This window comes from Phyllobates terribilis, unplaced genomic scaffold (genome assembly GCF_046119375.1).
Source record: "Phyllobates terribilis strain yellow unplaced genomic scaffold, ASM4611937v1 Scaffold_11__3_contigs__length_659146591, whole genome shotgun sequence".
NCBI lineage: Eukaryota > Metazoa > Chordata > Amphibia > Anura > Dendrobatidae > Phyllobates > Phyllobates terribilis.
The window spans coordinates 475367399-475385953 of NW_027362771.1; positions in this window are offsets into that span (position 1 = coordinate 475367399).

Here is an 18555-nt window from a genome sequence, read left to right on the forward strand (position 1 = left end):
GTCGCACCATGTTCACCAGGTGAGGGGGCTCGGCCAACTCTCAGATAATTTTGGAGCGCTTTGCAGGACCCCCTTCTCGTGTCCTTCCTCTGGCCTTTCATACCCCACCAGTGACCATGCTTCTGTCCGGCTGCCTCGGGCCTTCTCTGGGTAAACTTCGAAGCCAGTTTCCCTGACCCTATGTGGTGCCTTCCTAGCGGGTGTAGTGAGGGGCTGCACCATATAAAATGTCACAGCCTCCGGTTTCTAGTTGAGGGTAGTTCCCCGCCTCCACTAGTTTCTGGGACCGGTCTCCCCTTGGCCTGACCCCACTACTCAGGTAGATGCGGGCGTACGGTGACTATCAGCCGGTCCACACCCCTGGGGTCCCTTCTCTCCTCTGTGTTCCTGGAGCTTCCTCCGCTCTTCTTCATCTCTTCTCCCCTTACTCTCTCTCTCTCTCCTTTCAGTGCTGACGGAGTCTCACAGGTTAGACCCGAGTCCGGAGCAGAGCTCCACAGAGTCCTGCTCTGTCACATCTTCTCTCTGACTCCACTGAACCGACTTTGACCCTGAACTAAGATGGTGCCCACCTTTTGTACCTCTCCCTAGGTGTACCCAGGAACTGCTTCCTCCCTGCTCCTGCACTACCGGGTTCCCCCTTTACTAGGTGTTCCCTCCCCCCACTCCAGCCAGGGACAGGGACTGTCATGCTCTACTTGGAGCATATCGGTCACCCTGCCGCCCGGACATGTGGTGTAATGCATGCAGGTGTCGGGGTCCTGATCCACACTCCATCCTTACCTGAGAGTGAGATATCGCACGTCTGGAAGAGATGCAATACCTCTGTAGCAACCGAACCCCCAGGGTGCTACAATGACATATCCTGTGGCTAGGCAATAAACTATTTATGGTACAAATACCCTCTCCCCAGATACAGCATGAGGCCGCACGTAGCTCTCTAGATAGAGCATGAGGCCGCACGGTGCTCCCCAGATACAGCATGAGGCCGCACTGCGCTCCCCAGATACTGCATGAGGCCGCATGATGCTCCCTAGAAACAGCAGGGAGCTGTGTATAAATACATCAGGGGGCAGTACAGAGATCTCTCCCATGACCTGTTTATACCAAGGATGGTGACAAAGACACTATGCGTCTGGAGGAAAGGAGGTTCCTGCACCAGCATAGAAGGGGATTCTTTACGGTCAGAGCCGTGAGACTCTGGAACTCTCTGGGAGAGGAAGTGGTGATGTCCAACTCACTTAATGAGTTCAAGAGAGGCCTGGACGCCTTTCTTGAGAGCAATAAAATTACATCTTATGCTTAGTGATAGTTAATTAATCCAGGGATTTAATCTGACTGCCAGATTGGAGTCGGGAAGTGAATTTTTCCTCAATGATGTAAATTGGCCTATACCGCATGGTTTTTTTTGCCTTCCCCTGGATCAACGCTGCGGAATAGCTGCAGTGCACAAGAAATAGGCTGAACTGGATGGACGCTTGTCTTTTTTCGGCCTTATAAACTATGTAACTATGTAAGCAGGAGGCCGCACGGTGCTGCCCAGATACAGCATGAGGCTGGACGGCGCTCCCCAGATACAGCATGAGGCCGCACGGCGCTCCCCAGATACAGCATGAGGCCGCACGGCGCTCTACTGACACAACATGAGGTCGCATGTCGCTCTCCAGATACAGCATGAGGCCGCACGGCGCTCCGCAGACACTGCATGAGGTCACATGTCGCTCCCCAGATACAGCATGAGGCCGCACTGCGCTCCCCAGATACAGCATGAGGCCGCACATAGCACCCTATATACAGTATGTACACAGAGAGTCACGCACACACGGTCCACATGCAGATGCGCACATGCACTCACGTATACACATGCAGACTAGCACGTATACGGGTCGCAGAAATGTGCACACACACAAACATATGCAGACATATGCAAAGCACAACAAGAACAAAAAAACGATCACAGGCCACAATACATATTAACCACTTTGCGCCAGAGCCTGTTTTCGCCTTCGTGACCGGGCCAATTTTTTCAATTCTGGCCACTGTCACTTTATGAAGTAATTACTCTGGAACGCTTCAACGGATTCCCCTGATTCTGAGATTGTTTTTTCGTGACATATTGTACTTCATGATAGTGGTAAAATTTCTTCTATATCACTTGCGTTTATTTGTGAAAAAATTGGAAATTTGGTGAAAATTTTGAAAATTTTGCAATTTTAAAACTTTGAATTTTCATGCCCTTAAATCAGAGAGATATGTCACACAAAATAGTTAATAAATAACATTTCCCACATGTTTACTTTACATCAGCACAATTTTGGAACAAATTTTTTTTTTGTTAGGAAGCTATAAGGGTTAAAAGTTGACCAGCGATTTCTCATTTTTCCAACAAAATTTACAAAAACATTTTTTAGGGACCACATCTTATTTGAAGTGACTTTGAGGGGCCTTTATGACAGAAAATACCCAAAAGTGACACCATTCTAAAAACTGCACCCCTCAAAGTGCTCAAAACCACATTCAAGAAGTTTATTAACCCTTCAGGTGTTTCACAGGAATTTTTGGAATGTAGAAGAAAACAATGAAAATGTAACTTTTTTTCACAAAAATGTTACTTTAAACCCAATTTTTTTATTTTTACAAGGGTAACAGGAAAGAATAGAATAAACAATTTGTAGTGCAATTTCTTATGAGCGCGCTGATACCCCATATGTGAGGGAAAACCACTATTTGGGCGCCCTGCAGGGTTCGGAAGGGAAGGAGCGCCATTAGACTTTTTGCATGTAAAATTTGTTTGAATAATTAGCAGACGCCATGTTGCGTTTGGAGAGCCCCTGATGTGCCTAAACAGTGGAAACCCCCCACGAGTGACACCATTTTGGAAACTAGACCCCTTAGGGAACTTATATAGATGTGTGGTGAGCACCTTGCACCCCCAGGTGCTTCACAGAAGTTTATAATATTGAGCCGTAAAAATAAAATTTTCAAATTTTTCCCACAAAAAATGTTTTTCATCCCCTAATTTTGCATTATCATAAGGGTAACAGGAGAAATTGCACCATGAAATTTGCTGCGAAATTTCTCCTGAATATGCCGATACCCCATATGTGTGGGAAAACTACTATTTGGGTACACTGCAGGGTTCGGAAGGGAAGGAGCACCATTTGACTTTTCGAATGTAAAATTTGTTTGAATAATTAGCGGACGCCATGTCGCATTTGGGGAGCCCCTAATGTGCCTAAACAGTGGAAACCCCCCACAAGTGACACCATTTTGGAAACTAGACCCCTTAGGGAACTTACCTAGATGTGTGGTGAGCACCTTGCACCCCCAGGTGATTCACAGAAGTTTATAATATTGAGCCGTAAAAATACAATTTTCACATTTTTCCCACAAAAAAATGTCTTTCATTCCCTAATTTTGCATTATCATAAGGATAACAGGAGAAATTGCACCATGAAATTTGTTGTGCAATTTCTCCTGAGTACGCCAATACCCCATATGTGGGGGAAAACCACTGCTTTGGTGTACGGCAGGGTTCGGAAGAGAAAGGAGCGCTATGTTGGCTGGGATGAGTCGCTGACATGCCGAAACAGCAGAAACCCCCACAAGTGACCCCATTTTGTAAACTACACCTCTCAAGGAATTCATCTAGGGAAGTAGTGAGTATTTTTTAATTTTTTAATTTATACCATTGGGCAGTGAAAAAAACATAATTATATTTTTACCACAAAAAAAATGTTTTACCCTCAGATTTTACATTTTCACACAGGGCAATGGGTAAAAATGGTGCCGAAATGTGTCACACAATTTCTTCTAAAAGTGGCAATACCTCATATGTGGCTGTATCGTACCGCTTAGCCATACGGCGAGATCTGGGAGGGACGGAGCACTATTTGACAATTGGAGAACAAATTATTGTAGAATAGGCATTTGGATTTGGGAGCACAAAATTTTCTGAATTTCTTTTGGGGGCAAGGGCCATTACGCTTTTCCAGAGTCTTTCTGCTACCAGTAACTTGGAATATTTTTAACAGATGACGGACCTGAGTGGGGACTAGCTTTTTTTGAGGACTGAGTTGAAGCTTTTATTGGGAACATTTTACGTAACATTTATCCGGCGCTCGAGGCTGAGCACTTACATCGGGGTTTCCATCTAAATTTCCAAGTGATGTAATTCAGATGAAACCCCTGTGGGATCCATTCACTGTAATGAGGCAGCAGAGTTATTCTGGACTCCGTCTGGCCTCTGTTTAGCGGTATCCTTTTTTTCGTAAGTGCACAAAACTGTGGCCAATCGCACTTTTATGCACGCCTAAAAAAACTGACACCGTGGGATCACAGGCCAGATGGCATCCACAGTGGCCTATATCTGCCTCATTACAGGGAATCTTCCGTCATGGGTTCCGTCTGAATCACGTATTTCAGAGATTTACACGGAAACTCTGGTGTAAGTGCTCAGCGCAGAGCGCAGGATAAATGTGAGCAGAGCCTTACTGCGATCTTTGGGAGACATAATAAACAAATCAGTAGCAGGTGAAGAATTGGTTTTATTTATTTTTTACGCCGTTCCTCGTGCGGTATAAGTGATGAGATTACTTTATTCTTCGGGTCGGTGCGATTACAGAGATACCAGATTTATATCTGGTTTTTATGACTGACAGCTGTCACACACTAAGAGACGCTTTTTTTTGCAAAATCTAGTTTTTGCATCTCCATATTTTGAGAGCTATAATTTTTCCATATTTCGGCCGACAGAGTCATGTGACGGCTTGTTTTTTGCGGGACGAGTTGACATTTTTATTGGTACCATTTTTGGGTACGTGACATTTTTTGATCGCTTTCTATTCCGTTTTTTGGGAGGTAAAATTAACAAAAACCAACCATTCAGGAATTGTTTTTTGAGGTTTTTTTTATGCCGTTCTGCGTGTGGTAAAAGTGATAAGGCAGCATTATTCTTCGGGTCAGTACGTTTACAGTGATACTACACTTACTGTATAATTTTTTTATGTTTTGGCGCTTTTACACAATAAAACAATTTTATAGAAAAAATATTTTTTTTGCATCGCTTTATTCTGAGAGCTATAACTTTTTTATTTTTCGGCTGATGGAGCTGTATGGCGGCTTTCTTTTTGCGGAACAAGATGTCGCTTTCAGTGGTACCATTTTTATTTCCATTTTGCTTTTTGATCGCATTTTTTTCCACTTTTTGTTTGGCGATATGATGAAAAAGCATAGTTTTTTGCTCCATTTTCAATTTATTTTTATTACGGTGTGCACAGAGGGAGTTAATTCGTGTGACAGTTTTATAGATCGGGTTGTTTCGGACGCGGCGATACCAAATATGTGTACTTTTTTTTGTTTTTGCATAAATATACGGATTTATTGGTTTAATATTTTATTTATTTATTTTTATTTATTTTGTGATTTTTTTAACAGTTTGAAAACTTTTTTTGACTTTTCTTTTACATTTTTACTTAGTCCCTGTATGGGACATTAATTTTTATTTTTATAATCACTGATCTCATGCAATGCAATAGACATGTATTGCTTTGCATGACATCTTTGCTGACTGTTTCACAGTCAGTGTCTCCTGCTGGACTCAGCTGCAGGCGGAGCCTAGCAGGACACCATATATGGCAGATCTGGAGGCGGTCATGTGACCTCCAGCTGCCATAACAACGGCAGGTCCTGGAAGATATCAGGGGGCCGTCGGAGAGGTAAGTTGACGACCCCCTCTCCTCTCACTATCTTCTATATGCCGCGATCACTATAGATCGCGGCATATAGAAGATAGCAAAGGGTTAACATCATTGGGACCTGATCCAATCAGGTCCCGATGATGTCCCCTGTCAGAGCTATCACTCTGCACCGGAACCGCAGCGCTTGCAGGACCCTGGGGGTCCTGAGCGCTGCGGGACCACCCACCGTTTTTAAACGTTGGCGCTGCACAGAGCCCAGGCAGCGCCGACGTTTATATACAGTGGGCGGTCCTGAACCGGTTAATGAAATTAATCTTTATTTATTAAAAAAAAATAAGAAGCCTACAACCTGCAGTAACCACCGCTCCACCATACTGCTTCACGACCAGCTCTACCCTCACCTACTGTTTCCTCATCCATTCATCGTAGATTGTGAGCCCTCGGCAGGCAGGATCCTCTCTCCTCCTGTACCAGTCGCTAACTTGTTTTGTTAAAATTATTGTAAGTGTTTTTGCTATGTATACCCCCTTTCACATGTAAAGTGCCATGTAATAAATGGAGCTATAATAATAAATAATAATAATAATAATAAAAATAATAAACAGGCAATGGAAGAAAAAGTGCACAGTGCAAATGGGTATGTGAATAAAGGACGCGCAGCCGTGGAGACATAATTCATGGTAATATCAATATAACAATACATACTGTACATATATGTGTTTGTCCCCTCCATATCATGAAATCATAACCATGCTAATACACAATAATGCATCCTACAGTCGTTGAGTGCTCATCAGTGACACACATCACTGATCAGCGTCCTTGCTCACTTTTGGCCAGGACTTTTTTTCCTGTTCATTTTCTCTCCTTCCCCCCTTTGCACCACCTCCATGTGTGTGTCCTGCTGTTAGAACCCTCCTGTTTGTTTTTGTTTCTATCTTGTGTTTTGCAGTCACGTGACCATCTTCCTATATATTCCAGCTCCGCCCTTCTGGCTTTGCTGGACTTCAGTGTTGTTTTGACTGTCTCTCTAGCCAGGTGCTTTTATGCCTATCTATCTCTAGTTTGCTTGGTCCTCTGGGATCTCTAGTACTTTTGTCAGTTTATCTTTTGCTCTGCAACTACTTCTGTTAGGAGGAGTCCCATTTTTGTCCCAGTCCTTAGTTCTTTTAGGGACCCCTCCCTTTCTCTATAGGTCTCCGTTCAGACTAGCCGAGGACGAAGGCGGGTCTGTTCACAAGGAACAGGTTGCCCGCTACAACGTAGGGACTCAGCTTAGTCTTACTGTAGGGACAGCTCTCCCCTTCTTTCCCTAGTTTATGTTGCAGATCATAACAGTAAGTCTAGCCCAAGCAAAAACTTTAAGGAAAGAAATCCGGGGATCAGTATGGTTTCTGTTCAAGATTTGGCTCAACGCCTGCAGGGATTATCTCTGGAGGTGTCCGAGCTCCGACAACACGTGAGTAGCTGTTCTGGAGCGCATTTTCTCGAACCCAAGGTAGGACTCCCTGATATTTTTTATGGTAAACAACAAGATTTTTTTTCCTTTAAAATGCTTGTTTATTATATTTTCGTTTGAGACCAAGGTCCTCTGGGAATGAATCACAGCGCATTGGGTTTATCATGTCACTTTTGCGCAAGGAACCACAGGGGTGGGCCTTTTCTCTCCAACCTAATGATCCGTGTTTTAGGTCAGTGGAGGATTTTTTTTCTGCTATGGGGCTATTGTATGACGATCCTGATCGAGTCTCATCTGCTGAAACAGAACTGAGGCGTTTGAATCTGGGGTCAGGTGATGTTGAAAATTATTCCACACACTTCAGAAGGTGGTCCTCAGAAGTGAAATGGAATGATTCGGCGTTAAAATGTTTTTTTCTTGCTGGTCTAAGTGAAAAGGTTAAGGATCTGCTGATTGCATTTCCTGCACCTGAAACCTTGCAGGAAGCCATGCAATTAGCTATACGTGTGGACAGGAGACTGCGTGCCAGGGTTAATGATGAAAAAATTCCTGCAATGGCAGCTCCTAGTCACCAGAGGGTCTGCTCGGACGGCGGAGAACCGATGGAGGTTGGGGCGATGTCACTCCACTCTCAGGAAAGAGAACGCAGGTTTTCCAAGGGATTGTGTTTTTATTGTGGTAAAACTGACCATTTGATTAAGAACTGTGAGCTTCATTTAAGTAAAGAAAAAAAAAGGTCAGTTACACCCGTAATGCTTGTTTGAGCTCTAAGGGAGTATTTCTTTCAGGGAGTACCTCATTGCAGGAAGATTTGATTGAATTTCAGGTATTTGTGGATTGTGGTTCAACACTTAATGTGATTGATAAGGGTTTTTTGGAAAAACTTAAATTGGAATCCAAACCTTTGTCATCACCTATTTCTGTGATTGATAACACTCCTTTAAAATGTATTACTCACAAGGTTGCTGCATTTCCCCTCACTATCAGTGGCATTCACCAAGAAAATTTGGATTTGGTGGTATTAAATAATTTACCCTCTCCAGTTGTTTTAGGTTTGCCTTGGTTAAAACTGCACAATCCTTTACTGGACTGGTCTACTAACGAGATTAAGTCTTGGAGTCCTAAGTCCTATGATAAATGTTGTAATGGTCGTATTGCAGCTGTGGAAAAAGGGGAATTACCTGTACCTATTGAGGATTTTTGGATTGTTTTTTCAGAGGAGGAGTCGCAAGTTTTACCTCCTCATAGGGACTATGATTGCACCATTGAGTTTGTTCCTGGAGCTACTCTTCCCTAGAGTCGCTTATTTAATCTTACTATCCCTGAAAGAAAGGCATTGGAGGAATACATACAGACGAGCTTGGCTGCTGGTCACATTAGACCTTCTAAGTCGCCTGTGGCTGTTGGATTTTCTTTGTTAAAAAATGGACGGCGGTTTACGTTCATGTCTGGACTTGTCTGGACTTTCGTGAAATTAATAAGATTACCGTACGCAATTCCTACCCATTGCCGTTAATTCCTGACTTGTTTAACCAGTTAGTGGGGGCCAAGTGGTTCTCTAAAATTGATCTCCGGGGGGCATACAATTTGTTACGAATGAAGGAGGGTGATGAATGGAAAACTGCTTTTAACACTCCGGTAGGTCATTTTGAGGTTCTGGTGATGCCTTTTGGTCTTACCAATGCACCCGCGTTTTTTCAGAACCTTATTAATGACATCCTGAGACCTTTGATTGGTAAGAATGTGGTTGTGTATTTGGATGACATTCTTATTTATTCACCAGATCTGGAGTCCCATTGGCAGAGCGTACTTGAGGTGTTGCAGTTATTGAGTGATAATTCACTTTTTGCTAAGCTGGAGAAATGTGAGTTCGCTGTGCAGAGAATTAGTTTTTTGGGCTACATTATCTCCAGCGAGGGCTTTGAGATGGACCCGATGAAGGTTCAGGCTGTGCTGGAATGGCCTAGGCCTATTGGTTTGAAATCGATACAGAGATTTTTGGGTTTCGCCAATTATTACAGGAAATTCATTAAGAATTTTTATATAATTGTTAAGCCGCTGACCGATCTCACCAGGAAAGGTGCGAATACGGTCCAGTGCACTACTGAGGCCAATGAAGCTTTTGTGTATCTCAAGGAGAGGTTCAGTTCTGCCCCTATCCTTATGCAGCCTGATGAGACCAAGCCTTCTTTGGTCGAGGTTGATGCTTCTTCGGTGGGGGTCGGTGCAGTTTTGTCTCAGGAGAACAAGGATGGAGTATATCCCTGTGCTTTTTTTTCGAAAAAAATTTCAGAAACCAAACTTAATTACGATGTTGGTAATCGGGAATTGCTGGCTATTAAACTCGCGTTTGAACATTGGCGTCATTTCTTGGAAGGTGCTAAATTTCCTATTCAGGTTTTCACAGATCATAAGAATTTGATCTATCTGGATGCTGCCAAACGCTTGAATTCCCGTCAAGCTAGGTGGGCACTTTTTTTTTCTCGGTTTAATTTTTCTGTAACCTATATCCCTGGTACTAAGAATGTTAAAGCCGATGCTATATCTCGCAGCTTTTCTCCCATGGTTGGTACCGAGGAGGAGGAGAGCATTTTACAGGAAGGAGTTGTGGTAGCAGCATTGGACTCCATTTTGGAAGATGAGATTCTGAAAGCCCAAGAGGATGCCCCATCTAACACTCCTCATGGGAGGTTGTTTGTGCCTAGAACCTTTAGGAGAGATTTGTTTGTGGAGTATCATGAGTCTCGGTTGGCAGGTGATCCAGGAATTTCTGAGACTAAGAGACTTATCAGTCACAGTTTTTGGTGGCCTGGGTGGCAGAAGGAAGTCATCAAGTGGGTGCGTCAATGTACGGTGTGTGCTAGGTCAAAGGCTTCACATACCCCTGCTGCGGGGTTGCCTTGCCCTCTGGAGGTTCCTAATGCGCCTTGGACGCATCTGGCAATGGATTTTATTACTGACCTTCCTGTGTCCGAGGGTTTCACTGTCATCTGGGTGGTCGTGGACCGTTTTAGCAAGATGTGTCATTTGGTTCCATTCATTAAGCTACCCTGCGCTAAGACACTCGCTAAGGCGTTTGTTAAGGAAATTGTCAGGCTCCATGGCGTTCCCACCGACATTGTTTCTGATAGGGGACCTCAGTTTGTGGCTCGCTTTTGGTGTGCCTTTTGTGACAGGTTGGGAGTCCATTTGTCATTTTCGTCTGGTTATCATCCGGAGTCTAATGGACAGACTGAAAGAAAGAACCAGGATGTTGAACAGTGTTTGCGTTGTTTTGTGGCAGACAATCAAGAGGGGTGGTCTGAGTTTCTGCCACTCGCAGAATTTGCTCTTAACAACCATACTGTAGCGTCGGCGTCCCTGCCTCCTGCTAGGCAGGGACGCTGTTCCCCTCACCTCTCTGCTCCGTGCCCGGCGGCTTCCTCCCGCTCTGCTTGCAGCGCCTGCTCTCCCCCGGTCACTGTGCTTAGGGCGCGCGCGCGCTCCCCCTCTCTTAAAGGGGCCGGGCGCGTCGCCCTAAGGAGTCCCCGGCCAATGGCCGGAGGATACCTCCATATATAAGGCACCTCCTCCAAAATGGAGGTGCCCGAGCAATGTTGTTGCACTGTTCACTACTCTGCTTCAGCCCTCAGGTCCCGTTGCCAGTTACCTGCCAGTTACCTGCCAGTTACCTGCCAGTCTCCTGCCAGTTTGCTGCCTGATTCCTGCCTGTCATCCGCTTTCCTGCTTGCTAGCCTGAGGTCCGACGGTCTGCCTTCTGACACCTGTCAGTCTGTCTATGGACCAGCTTGCCCGCTCACCTGGGAGCGCTCACCTGCTACCTGCCTGATAGCCTACCTGGAGGCTCCGCCGTCACGTGCTGTGACCACCTGCCAGTCCAGAGACTCTTGCCCGCTCACCTGGGAGCGCTCATCTGCTACCTGCCTGTTAGCCTACCTGGAGGCTCCGCCGTCACGTGCTGTGACCACCTGCCAGTCCAGAGACTCTTGCCCGCTCACCTGGGAGCGCTCATCTGCTACCTGCCTGTTAGCCTACCTGGAGGCTCCGCCGTCACGTGCCGTGACCACCTGCCAGTCCAGAGACTCTTGCCCGCTCACCTGGGAGCGCTCATCTGCTACCTGCCTGTTAGCCTACCTGGAGGCTCCGCCGTCACATGCTGTGACCACCTGCTTATCCAGAGACTCTCGCCTGCTCACCTGGGAGCATTCATCTGCCATCTGCCTGCTAGCCTACCTGGAGGCTCAGCCGTCACAGGTCGTACCTGCCCGTTTACCCAGAGACTGACCCGGTCACTTGCCGTGACCTCCTGCCCGTTTACCCAGAGACTGTCCCGGTCACTTGCCGTGATCTCCTGCCCGTTTACCCAGAGACTGTCCCGGTCACTTGCCGTGACCTCCTGCCCGTTTACCCAGAGACTGTCCCGGTCACTTGCTGTGACCTCCTGCCCGTTTACCCAGAGACTGTCCCGGTCACTTGCCGTGACCTCCTGCCCGTTTACCCAGAGACTGTCCCGGTCACCTGCTGTGACTGCCTGCCTGTCTTCCCTGGTCGCCACCTGCTTCCTTACAAGGACCGCCCCCTTGTATAAGTTGCTCAGAGGTTCCGCCTCCCAGACCCGTTACAGTTTGCTCGGGCCATGGAACCCGGTGGCACCCAAGCTCCCTCGCTCTCGGACCTTTGTCATGAACTGTTCCGACAGAGGTCCCAACAGGAGTCCATCCTGGGTCACCTGCGGAATGTCAATACTCGCCTGGACACTTTGACTGCCCCACCAGCAACCACCGCTACTGTCATGACTCGCAGCCCGGTTGCTCCACTGCCCACCAATACCATAGTATCCTTCTCTGGAATCCGGCTTTCTGCACCTCCTCGCTTCGGAGGCGACTCCGCTCAAGCTCGAGGCTTCATTAACCAGTGCACCCTGCACTTTGAACACCAGTCCCACCAGTTTAATTCCGACCAGGCCAAAGTAGCCTTCAACATGTCCCATCTCACGGGAGAGGCACTGGCTTGGCTAAATCCTCTATGGGAGAGAGGAGACCCTCTGGTGTCCGACCTGCCAGCCTTTCTCACGGCTTTCCGGAAGGTCTTCGACGAACCCGGACGGAAGACCTCATCCGCCTCATCTCTGCTACGTCTCCGTCAAGGGAGTCTCACCGTGGGCCAATATGCCATACGGTTCCGTACCCTTGCTTCGGAGCTGGCCTTGGATAACGACGCCCTGGTGTCCGTCTTCTGGGAGGGTCTGTCCGGCCGTATTAAAGATGAACTCGCCGGTCGGGACATTCCTACCACTCATGACGAGTTGATTACACTTGCCACCCGGATTGACATCCGGTTCCAGGAGCGCGCTAGGGAGGTCACCCGTGAGAGGAGGATTCCACGTCAAGTCCCTACCTTCCAGAGACCCGTCACTCCCTCTGTTACTCCCCAGGCACACTCACCTGAGCCTATGCAGGTCGACCAGACCAAGATGGTCAAGACCCGTCAAGACTTACGTTGTGCCGAGGGGAGCTGTTTCTACTGTGGCAGTAAGGAACACCGGATCCGTTCCTGCCCTGAGAGGTCGGGAAACGCTTGTGTCTAGGATCGCTCAGAGAGGTCGCCCTAGACAAAAGTAAACCCTCTCCATCCCTGATGCTGTCTGTTTCTATCTCCTGCGGAGAGAACCGCTATTTTGAACTGGCTCAACTTGACTCTGGAGCTGCTGGAAATCTCATCTCTCAATCCCTGGTAGAAAAATACCACATTCCCACCAAACCTCTGGCCGTACCTTTATCTGTCGCCGCCGTGGATGGGGGTCTCTTACCACATCCCATCCAACTCATCACCGAATCTCTGACTCTACAGGTGGGAATGCTGCATTCTGAGAGCATCTCCTTTCATGTTCTGCCTGGACTCTCTCACGCACTATTGCTTGGCCTGCCTTGGCTCCAGAAACATGCACCCGTGCTTGACTGGCAGACCGGAGAGGTCCTTCGCTGGGGACAGGACTGCCATAAGACTTGTCTAGTTCTCGTTCGTCCTGCCCGTCCTTCTCCTACCCCAGCCAATCTGCCCGGTCTTCCGGTTCCCTATTGGTCTTTTGCGGATGTCTTCAATAAAAAAGAGGCAGAGACTTTACCTCCTCATAGACCATACGACTGCCCAATCGACCTGATGCCCGGCTCTACTCCTCCCCGTGGGCGAATCTACCCTTTGTCCGCTGCTGAAACCCGGTCCATGTCTGAATATATTGAGGAGAACCTGGCCCGGGGATTTATCCGGAAATCTACCTCCCCGGCGGGAGCAGGCTTCTTCTTTGTCAAAAAGAAGGACGGCTCACTCCGTCCATGTATAGACTATAGAGGCCTAAACCAGATTACTGTGAAGAATAAATACCCCCTTCCGCTTATTCCTGAATTATTTGACCGTCTGAGGGGGGCTAGAATCTTCACCAAACTGGATCTCCGTGGGGCGTATAACCTGGTCCGTATCCGTCAGGGGGATGAGTGGAAGACGGCATTCAATACCCGGGACGGCCACTATGAGTACCTTGTGATGCCCTTCGGTCTCTGTAACGCTCCTGCCGTCTTTCAAGAGTTGGTCAATGACATCTTCCGTGATCTTCTCTACTCCTGCGTGGTGGTGTACCTGGACGATATCTTGGTCTTCTCTCCGGATCTTCCTACTCACCGGAGGGACGTTCGTCAGGTCCTGCTCAGGCTCAGGCAGAACCACCTCTACGCTAAATAAGAGAAGTGCATCTTTGAGCAGACCTCTCTGCCATTTCTGGGCTACATAATCTCTCAGACAGGTCTACAAATGGATCCTGAGAAACTGTCTGCCATCCAGAAGTGGCCCCGACCAGAGGGGTTGAAGGCTATTCAGCGGTTCCTGGGCTTCGCCAACTATTACCGCCTGTTCATTCCGCACTTCTCTTCCCGGACCGCCCCTATCTCTGCTCTCACCCGTAAAGGTACGAACCCCAGAGAATGGCCGCCCGAAGCAGAGGAGGCATTTCTTTCCTTAAAACAGGCCTTCCTCTCCGCCTCGGTGCTGCATCGTCCGGACGGCAACAAACAATTCTTCCTAGAAGTTGACGCCTCCTCCTCCGGAGCTGGGGCGGTACTTACCCAAAAATCTTCTTCCGGAAGGAAGGTAACCTGCGGCTTTTTCTCCAAACTTTTCTCCTCTTCTGAGCGCAATTATTCTATAGGAGACCGAGAATTGTTGGCCATTAAGATGGCACTGGAGGAGTGGCGTTACCTGCTCGAGGGGGCTCTCCACCCGGTAATAATTTACACTGACCACAAGAACTTGGCATATCTCCAGAGCGCCCAGAGACTTAACCCGCGCCAAGCCCGGTGGTCTTTGTTTTTTGCCCGCTTTGATTTCATTCTTCATTTTCGTCCGGCTGACAAAAACATCAAAGCTGACGCCCTGTCCCGATCCTTTCTGGTGTCTGATCTTGAGGAGGAGCCTAAACACATAATCGATCTCGCCAGAGTAATGCAGGTAGCCCCCGTGGGCCTAAATCGTCTCCCTCCCGGTAAGACGTTCGTAACGGAGTCCGATCGGGAGAAGATTCTTCACTGGGGTCACTCGTCTAAGCTAGCTGGGCACGCCGGTCAGAAAAAGACCCTCCAGCTTATTACCCGGCACTACTGGTGGCCTACCCTGCACAAGGATGCAATTGACTTTGTTTCTGTCTGTGTGTCCTGCACCCGCAACAAAGTTCCGAGACACCTGCCTGCCGGCCGCCTTCTTCCTCTGCCTGTGCCTGCTGCCCCGTGGCAACATATAGCTATGGACTTCATAACAGATCTCCCCGTCTCTGCCGGTTGTACGGTCATTTGGGTGGTCGCTGACCGCTTTTCCAAAATGGCTCATTTTATTCCCCTGCCAGGCCTCCCGTCTGCTCCCGAGCTAGCTAAAGACTTTATCCGCCACATCTTCCGTCTCCATGGTCTGCCTCTCCACATCGTGTCGGATCGTGGGGTTCAGTTCACCTCACGCTTCTGGAGAGCCACATGTAAACTGCTCGACGTCACCCTGGACTTCTCCTCCGCTTACCACCCACAGTCCAATGGTCAAGTGGAGCGGATCAATCAGAATTTGACCAGTTACCTCTGGCACTTCGTTAATGCCCACCATTCAGACTGGGTGGATCTCCTACCATGGGCCGAGTTCTCTTACAACAATCACGAGAGCGAATCTTCTTCTAAATCCCCGTTTTTTGTAGTCTTCGGTCAGCATCCTCGGATCCCTTTTCCTGTCTCCACCTCTGTGGACAACCCGGCCGCGGAATCCCTCGTTAGCAAATTTTCCTCCATTTGGGAGAGTACCCGATCCGCACTCCTTCAGTCGTCCGAGCGGATGAAGAGACACGCCGACAAAAAACGCCTGGATTCCCCACAATTTCGTCCCGGAGATAAAGTCTGGCTCTCATCCAAATATGTCCGGCTCAAGATTCCTTCCTATAAGTTAGGGCCTCGGTTCATCGGCCCACTGGAGGTTATCAAACAGATCAACCCGGTGGCCTATAAATTGAAACTCCCGGCCAACTTACGGATCCCTAACTCCTTCCATGTATCTCTTCTCAAACCCGTGGTACTTAACTCCTTTTCCAAGTCTACAGGTACGCCTCCTGCTCCGGTTTCTGCTGAAGACGAGTTTGAGGTAGAGAACATTCTGGCCACCAAAAGGGTAAGAGGAAAGACCTTTTTTCTAGTGGATTGGAAGGGGTTTGGTCCTGAGGAGAGAACATGGGAGCCCGGGAGAACATCCATGCCCCTCTCATCCTTGCTAAATTTCTGTCTGGCCTAAAAAAGGGGGGGCCTAAAGGGGGGGTACTGTAGCGTCGGCGTCCCTGCCTCCTGCTAGGCAGGGACGCTGTTCCCCTCACCTCTCTGCTCCGTGCCCGGCGGCTTCCTCCCGCTCTGCTTGCAGCGCCCGCTCTCCCCCGGTCACTGTGCTTAGGGCACGCGCGCGCTCCCCCTCTCTTAAAGGGGCCGCGCGCGTCGCCCTAAGGAGTCCCCGGCCAATGGCCGGAGGATCCCTCCATATATAAGGCACCTCCTCCAAAATGGAGGTGCCCGAGCAATGTTGTTGCACTGTTCACTACTCTGCTTCAGCCCTCAGGTCCCGTTGCCAGTTACCTGCCAGTCTCCTGCCAGTTTGCTGCCTGATTCCTGCCTGTCATCCGCTTTCCTGCTTGCTAGCCTGAGGTCCGACGGTCTGCCTTCCGACACCTGTCAGTCTGTCTATGGACCAGCTTGCCCACTCACCTGGGAGCGCTCACCTGCTACCTGCCTGATAGCCTACCTGGAGGCTCCGCCGTCACGTGCTGTGACCACCTGCCAGTCCAGAGACTCTTGCCCGCTCACCTGGGAGCGCTCATCTGCTACCTGCCTGTTAGCCTACCTGGAGGCTCCGCCGTCACGTGCTGTGACCACCTGCCAGTCCAGAGACTCTTGCCCGCTCACCTGGGAGCGCTCATCTGCTACCTGCCTGTTAGCCTACCTGGAGGCTCCGCCGTCACGTGCCGTGACCACCTGCCAGTCCAGAGACTCTTGCCCGCTCACCTGGGAGCGCTCATCTGCTACCTGCCTGTTAGCCTACCTGGAGGCTCCGCCGTCACATGCTGTGACCACCTGCTTATCCAGAGACTCTCGCCTGCTCACCTGGGAGCACTCATCTGCCATCTGCCTGCTAGCCTACCTGGAGGCTCAGCCGTCACAGGTCGTATCTGCCCGTTTACCCAGAGACTGTCCCGGTCACTTGCTGTGACCTCCTGCCCGTTTACCCAGAGACTGTCCCGGTCACTTGCCGTGACCTCCTGCCCGTTTACCCAGAGACTGTCCCGGTCACTTGCCGTGACCTCCTGCCCGTTTACCCAGAGACTGTCCCAGTCACTTGCTGTGACCTCCTGCCCGTTTACCCAGAGACTGTCCCGGTCACTTGCCGTGACCTCCTGCCCGTTTACCCAGAGACTGTCCCGGTCACCTGCTGTGACTGCCTGCCTGTCTTCCCTGGTCGCCACCCGCTTCCTTACAAGGACCGCCCCCTTGTATAAGTTGCTCAGAGGTTCCGCCTCCCAGACCCGTTACACATACATCTTCCTCTGCTGGGTGTTCTCCTTTTTTTTGTTGCACTGGGAGACATCCGTCTTTTGGTTCGTTCTCCAAATTGGAGTCGGCGGTGCCAGAGCAGGAGAATTTTTCCGGTGATTTGGAGAGAGTTTGGACTAATGTACGTTGTAACCTTCAAGAGGCTAACAAAAAGTCCAAGAAGTATTTTAACAGGAAACGTAAAGAGGTTTTGTTTACTGTGGGTGACATGGTTTGGTTGTCCTCAAAGAATCTGCGGTTGAGGATTCCCTCTAAAAAATTGGGTCAGAAGTTTGTGGGGCCATTTAAGGTGCTTCAGGTGGTTAACCAGTCTGCTGTTAGGTTGGAGGCTCCCACCTCCTGGAAGATTAATCCTGTGTTTCATGTTTCCTTGTTGAAAAAGGTTGATGTATCGGATAGGGAGGCCACTGTCACAGTTCCTCCGGTGGTGGAAGACGGCGAATATGAAATTTCTCGTATCCTGAATTCCTGAGGGCATAGAGGGAGATTGCAGTATCTTGTCGCTTGGAAAGGTTTCGGTCCCGAGGATAACTCCTGGGTAAAGGCGGATGATGTCTCTGCCCCTAGACTTCTCAGAGCTTTCCACAGGAGATTTCCGGATAGGCCTGGAGGATCCGGAGGATCCTCATAAAAGAGGGGGTACTGTTAGAACCCTCCTGTTTGTTTTTGTTTCTATCTTGTGTTTTGCGGTCACGTGACCATCTTCCTATATATTCCAGCTCCGCCCTTCTGGCTTTGCTGGACTTCAGTGTTGTTTTGACTGTCTCTCTAGCCAGGTGCTTTTGTGCCTATCTATCTCTAGTTTGCTTGGTCCTCTGGGATCTCTAGTACTTTTGTCAGTTTATCTTTTGCTCTGCAACTACTTCTGTTAGAAGGTGTCCCATTTTTGTCCCAGTCCTTAGTTCTTTTAGGGACCCCTCCCTTTCTCTATAGGTCTCCGTTCAGACTAGCCAAGGACGAAGGTGGGTCTGTTCACAAGGAACAGGTTGCCCGCTACAACATAGGGACTCAGCTTAGTGTTACTGTAGGGACAGCTCTCCCCTTCTTTCCCTAGTTTATGTTGCAGTTCATAACACCTGCAGCCAGTGAGCCACTGATCAGTGACGCACATCACTGATCAGCGTCTGTGCTCTCTTTTGGCCAGGACTTTTTTTTCCCTGTCCATTTTTTTCCCTGTTTTGCACCACATCCATGCGTGCGTCCTCACTGTCAAAAAGTTTTTTTTTAATATCTAATCTGTATCTTCTCCCATTCAGTTTCATCCCATTGCTTCTAGTCTTTCTTT